Below are 16,087 nucleotides of genomic sequence, written 5' to 3'. Positions count from 1 at the left end.
GGACGGGTTGAACGAAGATATAAAACTGTATGTTGGCATTCTTGAAATTAGAGAATTTGTAGTACTTGTCGAGCGAGCTTGCAAAGCCGAAGAGCTCAGTAAGGAGAAAAGAAAAGCTGAAGTGGGAGCAAGAGAGTTTTGTAAGAGATCTTCGGGAAAGCCCTTTCAACAATCATCGAAGAAATTTAGAAATGATCCAGGCCGATCTAAAGACACTTCGGGCTTTTCCAGACGAGATCGTGATCGACCCCCTGTGAGTACGCGAGTCACTTGATTGCCGTGTTGGAAATGATCGTCGGACGGAGAGAGTGCCATATTGCGGTAAATGGCATTCGGGAGTTGTAGATTCCATGACCGCTCTGTTATAAGTGCGGATCAGCTGACCACTTTATCAAAGATTGTCCGAGACTGTCTGAACAGAATGTAAATCAGAGTGGGAAACTGGGTGCTACTACAGCACGAGGTAGGCCACCTAGGAAGACGAGGAATGCTAGCAGCGGTCAGAGAGGGTCTAAAGATGTTACCACCAGATCTGAGGCTCGTGCTCCTGCTAGAGCTTATGCTATACGTGTAGGCGAGGATGCTTCTTCGCCTGATGTTATTACCGGTACTTTCACTCTCTTTGATACTGATGTGATTGCTTTGATTGACCCTGGATCTACTCATTCTTATGTATGTGAGACTTTAGCATCCAGTAAGACTTTACCTGTTAAGTCTACTGAGTTCGTTATTAGAGTGTCGAATCCCTTAGGTCGTTATGTGCTTGTCGACAAGGTGTGTAAGAAATGCCCCTTAATAATCCGAGGCTCCTGTTTTCCGGCTGACTTGATGCTTTTACTGTTTGATGAATTTGATGTTATTCTCGGTTTGGATTGGTTGACCGTACATGATGCAGTTGTGAATTGCAAAAGTAAGACTATTGATTTGAGGTGTGCAAATAATGAAATAATCCGAGTTGAGTCTACTATTTTGAATGGATTGCCAACAATAATATCCTCAATGTTAGCTCAAAAATATGTGAGAAAGGGGCGTGAAGCTTATCTTGCATACGTACTTGACAATAAAGAATCAGAAAAGAAACTTGAATCGGTACCAGTGGTTTGTGAATATCCGGATGTTTTTCCCGAAGAATTACCAGGGTTACCACCTGTTCGGGAGGTAGAGTTTGGCATCGAACTTGTACCTGGGACTACACCGATTTCGATAGCTCCGTATCGTATGGCACTAACGGAATTAAAGGAATTGAAAGCTCAGTTGCAAGAGTTGATGGATAGAGGTTTCGCTCAACCGAGTTTCTCACCTTGGGGTGTACAGTATTGTTTGTGAAAAAGAAGGACGGAACCATGAGGTTGTGCATCGACTATCGTCAGCTGAATAAAGTGACGATAAAGAATAAATATCCGTTACTGCGTATTGATGATTTGTTTGATCAACTAAAGGGAGCCTCAGTGTTTTCAAAGATAGATTTGAGATCGGGTTATTATCGATTCTTGAGTTCAAATTCAGATATACCCAAACCGCTTTTAGAATGAGATACGGTCACTACGAGTTCTTAGTGATGCTGTTTGGACTCACTAATGCCCATGCGGTATTTATGGATTTGATGAATCAGATCTTCAGACAGTATTTGGATCTGTTTGTAGTTGTGTTTATTGATGACATTTTGGTCTATTCGAGAGATGAAACCGAACATGCTGAGCACCTGAGATTAGTGTTGCAGATTTTACGGGATAAGCAGTTATATGCTAAGTTCAGTAAATGTGAGTTCTAGTTGAGAGAAGTTAGCTTTTTGGGTCATGTGGTTGTCTATTGTGACTACTAAAAAGTAAAGTCGAGTAAGTAATTTAAATAAATTTATTTGTTCTAAATTAAGCTCAAGAGCAAAAGGGGTCTCAATCAGATAGGGGAAAGGAGAAAGCAGCCGAGTAGATTATCCACAACTGTTCAAAACACCGAGGTAAGTTTTGAGTAATCACCTTTAGTAAATGATTGATGATACTTGGATAAGTGTAAAGCTGGATCTTTTAGTCTTATTTGAATAAAGTGTATGATTAATAACTTATTTATATGATTCATAGATGATTGATCATTATAGGATAAGTTGAATGATAGAAGGAGTATGTGAGAATTTCCTATGATGTTTGAACCGTAATATTAACAACGGTACTCGTATGAAGCTTATTTTGAATGTGGAAATGACTACTGTTGTGATATGTAGAATAAGATGTGGTAAAATATGAATATATATATACATGATATATGGTGATTATATCCGGACTTAAGGTCCGTAGGCTATATCTTGGAATTATATCCGGACTTAAGGTCCATGAGGCTATATCAGAAATTATATCCGGACTTAAGGTCCGTAGGCTATATGCGGAATCATATTCAAACTTGGGTTTGCTTGGCTATGTGCTGGAATTATATCCAGGCTAATAGTCCCGAAGGCTTTGTGCTAGTGATCGGACTCGGGTTTTAAACCTAGCAGGCTTAACGCCGGTGATTTGAGTAAAATCGTGAATTTTAATATTCGAGAAAACCACTGTTGATTTGGTATGATACACTAAGATAGCCAGGTACGTACTACGTACTCATATGTCGATTGATGTTTTTGAAACAAACCATTAATATAAAGAATGATAATTAGATATATATATATATATACATATGTATTTATCAGTTTGTATATATATATGTATGTGTGTGGATGAGTACCGTATCTACGAATAAGAGAATGGTCTATTTGGCTGATGTTCATTGTTATAAGGAAGTATATGTCTAAATTTAATTGTATGAGATAAATAGTACGGTAAAGTATGTGCTAAAAGCCTTGTGAGTATACATGTATGTATTAGGCCAATCAGCCTTATAACTATACGCTTGTGTTCAACCGGTCAAATGATTTACAGTTTAAGTATGAACTTAGCGATACTTAATGTTTGATTTTAAATGAAATGCTTAAAACTTACTAAGCATGTTAATGCTTACTTTGTTGTCTTAATTCTATGTTTTGTAGATTTTGTTCGTCACCACGGTTTCGGGGATCTCAAAGTCGAAGTCATCCACACTATCTAAGCCCTTTTTGGTACTCTTTTAGTTGAACTTTGATAATGGCATGTATAGGATGACCTTTGTTGTTAATTAAGTATCTTTTGGTAATGTATAATCGTATAGCCATGCGAAAATGGCTTGTATATTTTGAGTATAGCATTATAATCATTTTGTATATATGGTCTTATGATATGGTTATTGAGTGGTATGGAAATGCTTGGTAATTATTAGCCATTGGAATGGCTAATCATGATCATATTTGGTGCTATGTATGTCAAATTGCTAGCTAATCCATGGAAACCATGAAATAGGTAAAATTTACCACAAAATAGATTCAGACAGCAGTAGTGACGTGAATTTGAAAAATCACTAAAAATAGTAAAAATGGAATTAAATAATTAATAAGTTATGGAATCGAAGCTTGATGAGTCTATTTTCATATGGAAGAAGAAAAATAGGTATATGAGCTATATTTTATGAGATGTTTAAATTTTTTTGAAACAGGGCTAGAGCGATTTCTGGATCCCCTGTTATGACTTTGGAAATTCACCATAAATTTTACAAAGATAATTATAAGTCATGATTTATATGTACAGGGGCATAGTCATTGAAGCTCAGATAGGAGATATCTAATTAAGTAATACACGAGGTCGAGTAGTCAAACCACGAAATAGGGAGACTTTAACTAATAAATCAGTACTAATTGGTCCAACCAAAATTCTGAAAAAACATTAGTAGATAGATGTATGAGTCTAGTTTCGGAAAAATTTATGGAATCGGATTTGAGTTTTGGAACTCGAGATATGATTTTAAAGCGATCGTGATGCGCTTAGTCGACTTGTCCGAAATTTTAAAATGAATTGTATGAGTTGTTTAAGAAATGAATTAAGTCCATTAACACCTCGTGTTCGACTTGACAACGGTCTCGTGCATGTATGCTTACATTTTATTGGTATCGAGCTACGGTTTAGTCGATTCTAGGACTACCGTAATACTGAGTGGGTTTAGCTATACATGCCATTATGTGTTTATTTGATAGTGTGGTGATTTCTGACTGTTAAAAATGTGTTTACATATAGTAATGGAGCCCGATCCCAATCGAGCGGTAGCTGATGATGTTGAGAGTGTAGCACCTGCTCCCGCGCATGGAACAGCGCCGGTGGACTCTCAACCTATTGCTAGTAATCAGAATGATGAAGCTAGACAGGCTTTTTATAGCGTGATGAATGATTGGTTCAATCAGTATATTCGAACTAATACGGATGTTCCACAACCCCTACCCCCGACTAATACACCCCCTGCACCCGCGATACCTCTAGTGATTGATCAGATGCGGAGCCCAAAATGTGAGCCAACCGAGTAACATAGGGGCCAATGGAGATGACCCTCTTCCTATACTGCTCTATTTGGTGTTGAATGGAGAGGGCAATGAAATAGGCAAGGTTGATGACGTGCCCGTGCGACTTACACCATAGAAAGTAGGCGTCGTGAGTGTTGACGACGCTAGTGCTCTCTTGCCTTCCTGTTAATGTGTGAGCCAAAATGGCGTGTACGTACCTTAGAGATGGAGGGAGAATCGATACCTTGGAGCGGCTAGGATTATAGGTGGCTGAACCTGGTACTAGTGCGTCCCAGCACCGTGAAGGAGAACAATGGATATGGCGGTTGAGAGTATCTAAGTCATTCTCCTCCTTGAACTCCTCCATAATAGGCTCAATGCAGTACCGAATTCTAGGACGCTGAGTTGGTGGACTAATTCGCTTAGGCAAAATTGCACCATGCCAGGTTCATCGTAGTTCATCATTACGATCTATAAATGAAACGTTGAGCATAGCTCCATCGTGAGCTCGAGATATGTTGGCTCGATGATCCCAAAGAAAATCTCCCAAGGATTGGTGGTTAGGAGGGTCCGAATTGCATCAGCCAACTGAACTTGTTCTACTGTAGCCCAGTCGATGCAGCAGCCCAGACAAGGTCAGGCCTGGAGTATTTGGAAAAGTTCTTCTTGGGGCCCGATGGGGAATTGCAGGAAAGGGTGGTGAATTTTCGGGGCAGGACCCGAGGAAGATGGCGCTCCCTTCCTTTTCTTTGAAACAGGGACAGTGGTCTTCTTTCCTCGTGAAGACGACATTGTATACCTGCAATATAAAGAATAATAATAGTAGGTAAATGAATTTGAAAAGGAAAAATCCATGAATTTGAACTAACAATTTCAGCCAAAATTACTAATACTAACCAAACTCAACCAAAATAATCAATTTGATAGCATAATTTCGTGACATTAGCATGGTAATAGTATGAGAATGAGCATAGTAATGGCATAGGTATGAAAATAGAATGAGGCTTTCCTAACAACTCGATTCAACATGAAATGTATGGTAAATAACCTAAGAATGCAAATTAAATGATATAATAATGAGCAAAATGAAAAATAGTATGAGAAAAATGAAAATTATTTTAATAATAAGCATTAGAAGTAAGTAAAATAGAAGTGAAAGGAGTAAACAAACATTAAGGGAGAGAGATTAAGCGTCAAAAATAGAGTAGGAAGCGGCGCACGGGCATGGCAGAGAGGGTATGTGGACTTGCAGCGACTAGGGTTAGGGTTTTTTGGGTGAAGAAGACAATGAATTGTGTAACCTATTTATAGATTGTGGGGCACATGGCCTGGTAACACTCCCATGTTCCCCAATTTCAGCCCGTGTGATTCGCGAATTTTGAATTTGGGCGTGTCTGACAATTGTCCTACGCCCGTGTTCCTTGGGCATGTTCGTGCGCACGGCCGTGTCGTACGGCCATGTCTGGCATTGTTTGTTTATCCCACACCCGTGTATGTAGTCTCACACTTGTGGTAATTTAACAGGTTCGACCACGGTTGCTTGGCACTGGCGTGTCACACACCCGTGTTAATTTGACTGGTTTGGCCACGGTTTCAATGCACGGACGTGTCGCATGCCCTTGTTGTTTTGGCAGGTTCGCCCATGGCCATATGGCACGGCCGTGGCTATTTATCGTAGCCCGTGTTGGGAAAAATCTTTGCCCTGTTTCCACATGGCCGAAGGCACTCCAGTGGGATAGGCCGTGTCTGTGTGGGAAACCTGTATTCAAGAGCTCTGTTAGTAAGTTAGGTGTTAAACACTAAAATTTAAAGAAGTTAATATAGTTAGTGCTCAGGTTTCCTCCTGAAAAGCGCTTATTTATAGTCTAAGCTCGACTTACCTCTCCATTGAATGGTCATGGTGGTTCAAGGAGTTTATACTCCTTATTACTGCTATCATTCTCATGAAAATAAGGTTTTAAACGGGTGTTGTTTACCTTGAAAGTGCTAAACTTGGGATGAATTACCTCGACTATACTGAACGGGAAAATGCTAAGTACCGTAAGAGGGATTTCTTCATTCGGTTTGGTAGTGACAATGTGAGGATTTGTGGCATCTAATAATACTTTATCTCCAACCTTAAGTTGATTTGGGAAGGTATTGAGCTCATTCTGGCGTAGTTTTGGTTTATCGTGTGTTCTCGGTTTATGTGTTCGCCATTCATCTAGCTCCTCGATTTGTAGCCTTTGATCTTCATGAATAGGTCCTCTGCTACTGCTTGAGAATTGCTCATGCACTTCCTTCAGACCCATTTCCTGCAAAGTAGGTTGCACCATATTGTCAGATTTAGTAGAATGGTTTAGACGATCACCTTCAATTTTCGATGTGTTGCCAGAATTGTGAGCTTGAAGGGTGATTGTTTCGTCTCCCACACGAAGTGTGAGCTCACCTGTCCTAACATCAATAATCGTTTTAGCAGTTGCTAAAAAGGGCCGTCCTAAAATCAAAAGAGTGTTGCTATCCTCCTCTATGTCTAGAACAATGAAGTCAACGGAAATATAAATTTATCGATTTTAACTAGCACATCTTCAATAATACCCCTAGGAAATCTTATAGTTTTATCTGCTAATTGAATGTTCATCCTAGTCTGTTTGGATTTCCCAAGACCTAATTGTTTGAACATTTTGTAGGGCATGACGTTAATACTAGCCCCTAAATTAGCTAATGCATTATTAACATCTAAACTACCAATTAAGCAAGGAATTGTAAAACTCCCTGGATCTTTTAGTTTGTTGGGTAGTTTATTCTGTAAATAGCTGAGCAAACTGCGTTTAGCTCTACATGCGATGCCTCTTTCAACTTCTGCTTATTTGCTAAAAGCTCCTTTAAAAATTTCATTGCGTTTGGCATCTACGATAGAGTTTCAATAAACGATAAGTTAATATGTATTTTTTTAAGAGTTTAAGGAATTTACCAAATTGTTCATCTAAGCGGTCTTTCCTTGTCGCGTTGGGGTATGGCACACAAGGTTTATATTCGACATTCACTGATTTGTTTTTATTATGACCTACCTCACCTTGACCTCTGCTCACCACAGTTTCTTGCCTCAGTTCTGGCTCAAGCTCAACGAATCCTTCTTCATCTTGAACATTAATCGGGTTGAGCTATTTCCTTGGGTTGGGTTCAGTATTACTTGGCAAGCTACCTTGTGGTCATTTGGATATTAGTTTGGACAGCTGGCCTATCTGAGTTTCGAGCCTTTGGATCGACGCTTGTTGATTTTTAAGTGCTGTCTCAGTGTTCTAGAAACGGGTTTCTGACATCGAGATAAATTTAGACAGCATCTCAAGGTTCGATTTCTTTTCCTGTTGATAGGGTGTTTGCTGAAAACCCGAAGGATGTTGTGGTCTTTGATTTCCTTGACCGCCCCACGAGAAATTGGGATGGTTCCTCCAACCTGCATTATAAGTGTTACTATATGGGTTATTTTGGGATCTAGAGTTATTGTTACCCATATACTGGACTTGTTCCTCCTCGATGTTAGGGTTGAAGGGCTGATACTCTATGCATGCTCCTCTTCCATTCATCTCACACCTCATTACTAGATATACCTGAGTAGAACCAAGTAAACCATCAATCTTTTTATTTAGAAGTTCTACCTGGTTTGACAGATAGTAACTGAATTGACATTATAAACGCCTGCTGTTTTAGTTGGCTTAGTCCTCATGACTTGCCACTGATATTTATTCAGTGACATCTCTTCAATAAATTCGTAAGCCTCTTCAGGTGTTTTTTTGTTGATGGTTCCCCCAACTGCTACATCAATCATTTGCCTTGTCGAGGGGTTCACACCATTTTAGAATGTTTGAACTTACAACCATAGAGGTAATCCATGGTGAGGACACCTTCCCAGTAAGTCCTTGTATCTCTCCCATGCATCGTAAAGAGTTTCTAAGTCCATCTGCACAAACGAAGAGATATCATTACGTAATTTGGCTATTTTAGTCGGCGGAGAATATTTTAATAAAAATTTTTCGGACATTTGTTTCCAAGTAGTAATTGACCCTCGTGGTAATGAGTTCAATCACTGTTTGTCTTTGTTCCTCAATGAAAAAGGGAATAACCGAAGACTAATGTCATCATCAGAAATGCCATTAATTTTAAATGTATCACAGAATTCTAAGAAATTTGCCAAGTGAGTATTTGGATCCTCATCCTGCAAACCATCAAACTGAACAAGTTGCTGTATCATTTGAATAGTGTTAGGTTTTAGTTCAAAATTATTTGCAGCAATAGCTGGCCTAACTATACTTGACTCAGTTCCTGTTAAAGTAGGTTTAGCATAATCATACATAGTATGAGCAGTAGGATTTTGATTTGCTAGTTCAACGTGTATTGTAGGAGGTAGCTGATTGTCTTGGTTTTCAGCCATTGCTTTGGTTGGGGTTTGAATATCATCCTCTTTCTCGTTCTCTGTGTATCTTGAGCTTCGCCTTATTTCTCTTTGGTTTCTGCGAACTGTACGATCGATTTCTTCGTCAAAAAGTAGTGGTCCTAACAGGTTTCTTCTAGTCATAAACTATAAAAACTTGCCAAGAGAAAGAAAAATTAAATTAATAAATAATAATAATAATAATAAAATAAAATTAACTTGCAAGAAAAATAAATGGCTAAAGTAATAAAAATTGAGCATTCCTAATATCTTAGTTCCCCGCAACGGTGCCAAAAACTTGATCGCGATTTTTGTGTGACAGGTTTTAAATATTTATAAAGAATCGTTCTTGAAACTAACTATTATCACGATGTAGGCAAGTATACCTATCGAACAGCAGTACAGTTTTAGCAAGACCAGATTGTTGAACCCAAAGGAACTAAAAGTACTAGTAATGACTGTCTTTTTATTATCTAGCCAAGAATAAGGGGGGTTTTTTTAACTAACTAATTAACTAAATTAAGAATTCACAAAAAATAGAATTGGAGGATTACTTTTGGAAAACAATTGAATTAAGACAATACCTAAGAAAGAATCCACCTAGACTTTACTTGTTATTCTGACTCCGAATCAGACATTTATTCATTTAACTTGTTCCGTAGAGATCCCTAAGTTATGTTATTATCCCTATTCAAGACTAATAATGTCTAATCCTTAGATTGAATAATTGAGAATTTTCTCTAATTAACACCCTGGGGTTGCATTAACTCGATCTATGGATCCCCTTATTAGGTTTCACCCTAATCTGGCAAAATCTTCTCACCCTATCTCTAGGCGTGCAATCAACTCTGCTTAATTATGACAATTGTACTCTTAGACAGGGTCTATTCCTCCTCTGAATAAAAACTTAACTTGAATCAATATCCTGGAATATCAAAACAAGAATTAAGAACACATAATTAAGAACAAGCCAAATATTTATCATATAATTCATAAAAATAATAACAGGATTCATCTTAGGTTTCATTCCTCGTAGGTATTTAGGGGATTTAGTTCATAACTAAAAAGGAAAACATCTCAGAAGAATAATGAATACAAAACATAAAGAAAACCCAAAACTCCCGGAGGGAAATTGAGGGAAGATCTTCAGTCTTGATGGTGAATCCGGCTTCTGAGATCGATCAATCAGCTTCCCTTGAGCAGTTTCCTACCTGCTTCTCTCTATGTCTCCCTTTCTTCCTCATCTAGGGTGTATTTATAGGCTTTGGAATGCCTAAGAACCCTCGAAATTAGCCTTTTCCGAATTGGACTCAACTTGGGCTCGGTAGGGACATGCCCGTGTGTGATTACTTCAGGCCGTGCTCGAACCTGTTAAAATGGCATGGGCGTGTGTTCTACCCATGTGAGTCATGCTTCAATTCTACCAAATTGACACGGCCGTGTGGTCTGCTCGTATGAGGAAGTCCAAGCCGTGTTGATTTCGTACTTTGGCCCATTTTCTCCATTTTTGGCTTGTTTCTTGTTCCTTTTGCTCTCCTATACTATCCTAAGTATAAAACATGAAATTAAGGCATTAGGAGCATCGAATTCACCTATTCCAAGGAAAACTCATCCATAAAATGTGTTAAGCATGGGGTAAAAATATGTATAAAATTACGGTTTATCAAATTTGAAAAAGCCACATGGGAGACAGAAGACACAATGAAAGAGCGTTATCCGAACCTATTCACCGGTAAGATTTTCGGGTACGAAAATCCCTAAGGGGGAAGAGTTGTAACAGCCCGATTTAGACCCTAGTCGAAATGGTGGTTTTGGGACCACGAATCCGAGTCAGAAAAATTTTAAAAAAATATTTTCTATGTTTATTTTGTGTGAAATTATGCCTGTGAAATTTTCGTAATTTAATTTGGACGTTTGAGTGTCTGATTAAATAAAAGGAATTAATCGCATAAATTAAAAATTTAATGGTTTAATATGTAAGGGCTGAAATGCATTTGTCTTTGTAAATGGAGGGATTTATGTGGTAATTAGCCCACGATGACATGCAATGGACGGTAATGGCCTTAATATAACATGATTTTATATTTTAAATCCAAGGTTAATTATGTAAACTAGTTAATATGTTATAATATAATAAAACATAAAAAATGCATATGTTCATTTTATTTGACTGAAACTTGTAAAAGAAAAGAAAAAGAGAAAGCAAATGATATTCGGCCATTGTTGATTCAAATTCAAGGTTAGTTTGGTTTCGTTTTTTGATAAATTCTACATTTTTGAGATCATTGCTTCGAATACTATCCGACCCATGCTTCAATTTCTGATTTTGATGAATATTTTGAGTTATGCCATTGATGAGAGCTTGAGATTTTTTTTGTTTGATGATGAAATATGAAAGATATGTTTTAGTTAACATGTTTTGTATTGGAGTTTTTGATGATCTTGAGTAATTAGGACTAAATTGTAAAAATAATAAATTGAAGGACTAAAATGTGAAATAAATGAAATATATGGACTAGTATGAATATAAGGAAGATTTGGCCTAATTATGTTGTTATGTGATTTTGTGTATTTTGTGTTTTATGCAATTCGGACTAATTTGTAAAATTATGAAATATCAGAGGTAAAATGGTAATTTTCCCATTTATGTGTTGTTGGATTAAATTGAATGAAATTGTGTTTGAATGAGATTAATTTGAAATTGTATAGATCAGGAACAAAAGAAATCGGACTTGGATCGGGGAAAAGTAAAAATAGTCGAATAGTCAATTTATATTGTTCGTCGATATCCGAGGTAAGTCTTTAAGCAATTAAACATTGTAAATTTTGAATGTAAATTAGTTTGATATACTGATTTGGAATTCATAGAATTATAGTAGAGTTAGCCGAATATGATTAAGCATGGAAATAATGTATTTGAGTTTAATTTGACTGAGTTATAACATTTGAAAGTCCATATGAACTATATGGAATATCTGGATTTTTCGATATATGAATTGTTTATGAGACAGCTTTATAATAGTGATATTCGGGCTTTGAGCCTAGCAAGCCTTGTGCTGGTGAATTAAATCGGGCTTATGCCTAGCAGGCTTATTGCCGGTGTATAAAATCAGACTTTGAGTCTAGTAGGCCTTGTGCCAGTGTGAAATACAGGCTTAGGCCTAGCAGGCTTTATGCCAAGGAATTAATATAAGTTTATGCCTAAAAGACTTTATGCTGATGTGGTAATTGAATACGTTAAACGAGCTAAATGATCAGGTATGAGTTAGCTTGTTGTTTACTTGAGATAAGGTAAATAAGTAACTTGATATTTGTTACTAATTATGTGTGATACAAATGAAGATTACATGTGAATGTAGTATGTGTATTCGGCCCTGTAAATAAATAATATGAATATTGTAGAATTGATTCTTGGATATGTGTATATATGTGATCATGTAAATTCGGCCATATAAGTGGTATATGTACATGATGTTATATTATGGTTCTTGAGCTTATATAAATGCGTATCTGTATGTTTGATTATATTAAGAAATTTTGGCTTTGAAAGATGAATAATATTAGGTCAAATTGATTAAGTGAGCATTCGGCCAAGGTAGATTTTGTGTATGAAAATGTGTTATTTATCTCATTTGTAGGTTTGAGGTTAAGCTTGATAATGACAATGAAATTTGGATTAGCTTAAAATGAGTTGATTATAACAATAGGATGTTTATTTACTTATGACTTACTAAGCTATTATAGCTTACTTTGTGTTTTCATGTTCATTCTGATTTATAGATTTTGGATTCAAGTTACAAGCTTGGGGATTATCAGCAAAGTCTATCACACTATCAACTATCTTCGGTATTTTATAAGTTACATTTTGGAACTATGGCATGTATAGGATGGAATGCGTTTTGGAATGTTGTATTTTGGTTTATGTATAAAGGCCATGTGAAAATGGCTTAATCTCTATGCTTGAGTATGTTTTGGTTAAATAATGGTTTGAGTCTATTTTAGATATTATGCCTTATACCTTGGATGATTAGAACTTGTGTTGTGTGTGTGCATATTGAGATTGGTTGATAAATGAAATGGTCATAATACATGTATAAATATGTTTGCTCAACTTGGACGCGGTTTGTATAGGAAAAGTTGTATGAAATTTAGGTTATTATGTTAGATTAACATGCTATAAGTTAGTTGGTAATAGAGGACATATTATAATGACCGAATATGATGGGAAATATATTGTATGTTTCTTTTAAATATGGTTCATGGAAGTTGTGTCTTGAATATACATATGTATCCTTAATCGATGATTAAATTATCTTTGAAAAGTATATTTTATATCATGTTTTGGTATTAAAATGTATTCGGCTATATATTCATATGACTAGAATTTATTTTGGTATATGTGTATTATTTAATATGCTTGTTTTTGGAGAATGGTATACAAATTTTGGTTAGCATTGAAATGAATGGGATGTTGAGATATATGCTACTTATATGAATATGATAATGTGTAACTTTATAAATTTGCAAGTTGACAGATCCTTTTATTTATAAACTACTAGTATGCTTTGAATGTTGAGCTCAAATATTCCATTTGAATATGAAATGAATTGTATCGGGTTATAAGTTAAGCATTAGATCTCTAAATAAATATTTTTGAATTGAGTAAATGTATCAAAATGTGTTTTGTCCGGTAATACCTTATAACCCCAATCCGGCGACGGATACAGGTTAGGGGTGTTACACATGCCATATATACTCTACGATAGTGTAATGATTCTTGACAGCTTAAATTGTGTTTTCGTATAGTAATGGATCCCGAACGTGCTATAGCAAATGATGTAGAGAGTAATGCGCCAGCTCTCACTTAAAGGACAGCGCCTACCAGTTGTGAGGCTAAAGAAGCCTTTTTCCAAATGATGAACGAATGGTTCACGCAATACGTTCGTACTAATCTGGCTGTTCAACAACCTCCACCCCCACCTATGCCTCATCATATCCTTATTGTTCCTCAAGTTGTAGATCCGATACGTTTTAACAAGCCACCAGTGGATACAATTCATAAACATGGGGCTAAAGAGTTTCGGACTATTGTTAATGATGATGTTGAGAAAGCCGAGTTTTGGCTCTAAAATACGATTCGAGTATTTGATGAATTGTCTTGTACTCCTGAGGAATTATTAGATGTGTTGTATATTTACTGAGAGACATTGAATTTCAATGGTGGAATACCTTGGTGTCTGTAGTACTAAGGGAACTAGTAACGTTGGAATTCTTTTAGACGGAGTTTCGAAAGAAATACATAAGTCATTGATTTCTTGATCAAAAGCATAAAGAGTTCTTGGAGTTAAAACAAGGCGACATGACTATCACCAAGTATGAAAGAGAGTTCGTACGGTTAAGCAAGTATGCTCGAGAGTATATGTATATTGAGCAAATTATGTGTAAACGGTTCATTGACAGGTTGAACACGAAGATATAAAACTACTAGTTGGAATTCTAGAGTTGAAAGAATTTGTCATTCTGGTTGAAAGGGCTTATAAAGCTGAGGATCTTAGCAAAGAAAATAGAAAAGTAGATTCAGAAGCTAGAGACTCGAGAAAAAGATTAATGAGTAAGCCATATCACTCTTTATCAAAGAAATCTCGAGATTTGTTCAGTCGATCAAATATACTAGTGGAATACTTTAGTAGAGATTGTGGGAAGCAAATTACGAGTTCAAAAACTCCAGTTGTGTCAGTAGCAAGTGTGGGTAATGTTAGATCATATAAACCTGAATGTGGATGATGTGGAAAATGACATTTTGGAGAGTGTAGATTGAATGATAAAACTTGTTTCAGGTGTGGCTCGCATGACCATTTCATCCGGGATTGTCCTGAGCTAGATGAGAAAGTTAAGTCTCAAAATGTAAGATCGAGCAACCCTACTGTGAGAGGAAGACCATTCAATAATGTTTGAAATTTGAGTGGTGGTAGAGGTGTAACTCGAGATATTGCCGCGAGATTCGATGCTAGAGCACTTGCCAGAGCCTACGCAATTCGTGCTCGCAAAGAAGCGTTATCTCCAGATGTTATCACCAGTACTTTCACTCTCTATGATACTAATGCGATTGCATTGATAGATCCAGGATCAACTCATTCCTATATATGTATGAATTTAGTATCCAGTAAGACTTTGCCTGTAGAGTCTACTGAATTTGTGATTAGAGTATCGAATCCCTTAGGCAAATGTGTTTTGGTTCACAAACTCTGCAAGAATTGTTCATTAATGCATCATGATTTATGTTTCTTGGCTAATATGATGTTGTTACCATTCGATGAATTTAATGTGATTTTGGGTATGGATTGGTTAGCTATGCATAATGCTATAATGGATTGTAGACGAAAGACAATAGAACTGAAATGCCAAAATAATGAGACTATTAGAATTGAATCTGATGATCTGAATAATTTTCCAGTTGTGATCTCATCTATGTTAGCTTAGAGATTTGTGAAAAAGGGGTGTGAAGCTTATCTTGCTTATGTACTTGATACGAAAGTGACAAAAACAAAGATTGAATTAGTACCAGTTGTGTGTAAGTATCTAGATGTATTTCCTGAAGAATTACTGGGTTTACTGCCTATTAGAGAGGTTGAGTTTGTATTGAATTAGTACCAGGTACAGCGCCGATATCAATAGGTCTGTACAAAATGGCTCCGATAGAGTTAAAAGAATTGAAAGCTCAGTTGTAAGAATTGACAGATAGAGATTTTGCTAGATTGAGTTTCTCTCCTTGGGGTGCACCGGCGTTGTTTGTGAAAAATAAAGATGGAACGATGACAATGTGTATAGACTATCGACAGCCCAACAAAGTGACGATCAAGAACAAATATTCTTTTCCACGAATAGATGATTTGTTTGATCAGTTAAAAGAGGCAATAGTGTTTTCAAAAATTGATTTGAGATCTGGTTATTACCGGTTGCAAGTTAAAGACTCCGATGTGCCTAAAACTACATTTAGAACAAGGTACGGACACTAAGAATTTCTTGTTCTGCCTTTCGGACTAACAAATGCACCTGTTATTTTTATGAATTTGATGAAACAAATTTTCAGGCAGTATTTAAATCGATTCGTAGTTGTGTTTATTGATGACATTTTAATTTACTCTCGTGATGAATCTGAGCATGCCGAGCATTTGAGAATCATGTTACAAACTTTGAGAGATAAATTGTTGTTTGCAAAGTTCAATAAATGTGAGTTTTGGCTATGAGAGGTTGGTTTTCTGGGACATATAGTTTCAGCCGCAGGT

The 16,087-nt window shown here is 36.7% G+C and overlaps 1 non-coding gene across 1 annotated transcript; it reads left to right on the top strand.

Annotated features, from left to right (window-relative positions):
• The first annotated feature begins 8,256 nt into the window (after positions 1–8,256).
• LOC128281182 (small nucleolar RNA R71) lies at positions 8,257–8,362 on the top strand. Its single transcript, XR_008271394.1, has one exon. It is a non-coding gene; the product is annotated as a small nucleolar RNA R71 (small nucleolar RNA).
• Positions 8,363–16,087: the final 7,725 nt, after the last annotated feature.

Source organism: Gossypium arboreum, chromosome 9 (assembly GCF_025698485.1).
Source record: "Gossypium arboreum isolate Shixiya-1 chromosome 9, ASM2569848v2, whole genome shotgun sequence".
Taxonomy (NCBI): Eukaryota; Viridiplantae; Streptophyta; class Magnoliopsida; order Malvales; family Malvaceae; genus Gossypium; species Gossypium arboreum.
This window is presented reverse-complemented; position numbering and strand designations above follow the sequence as displayed.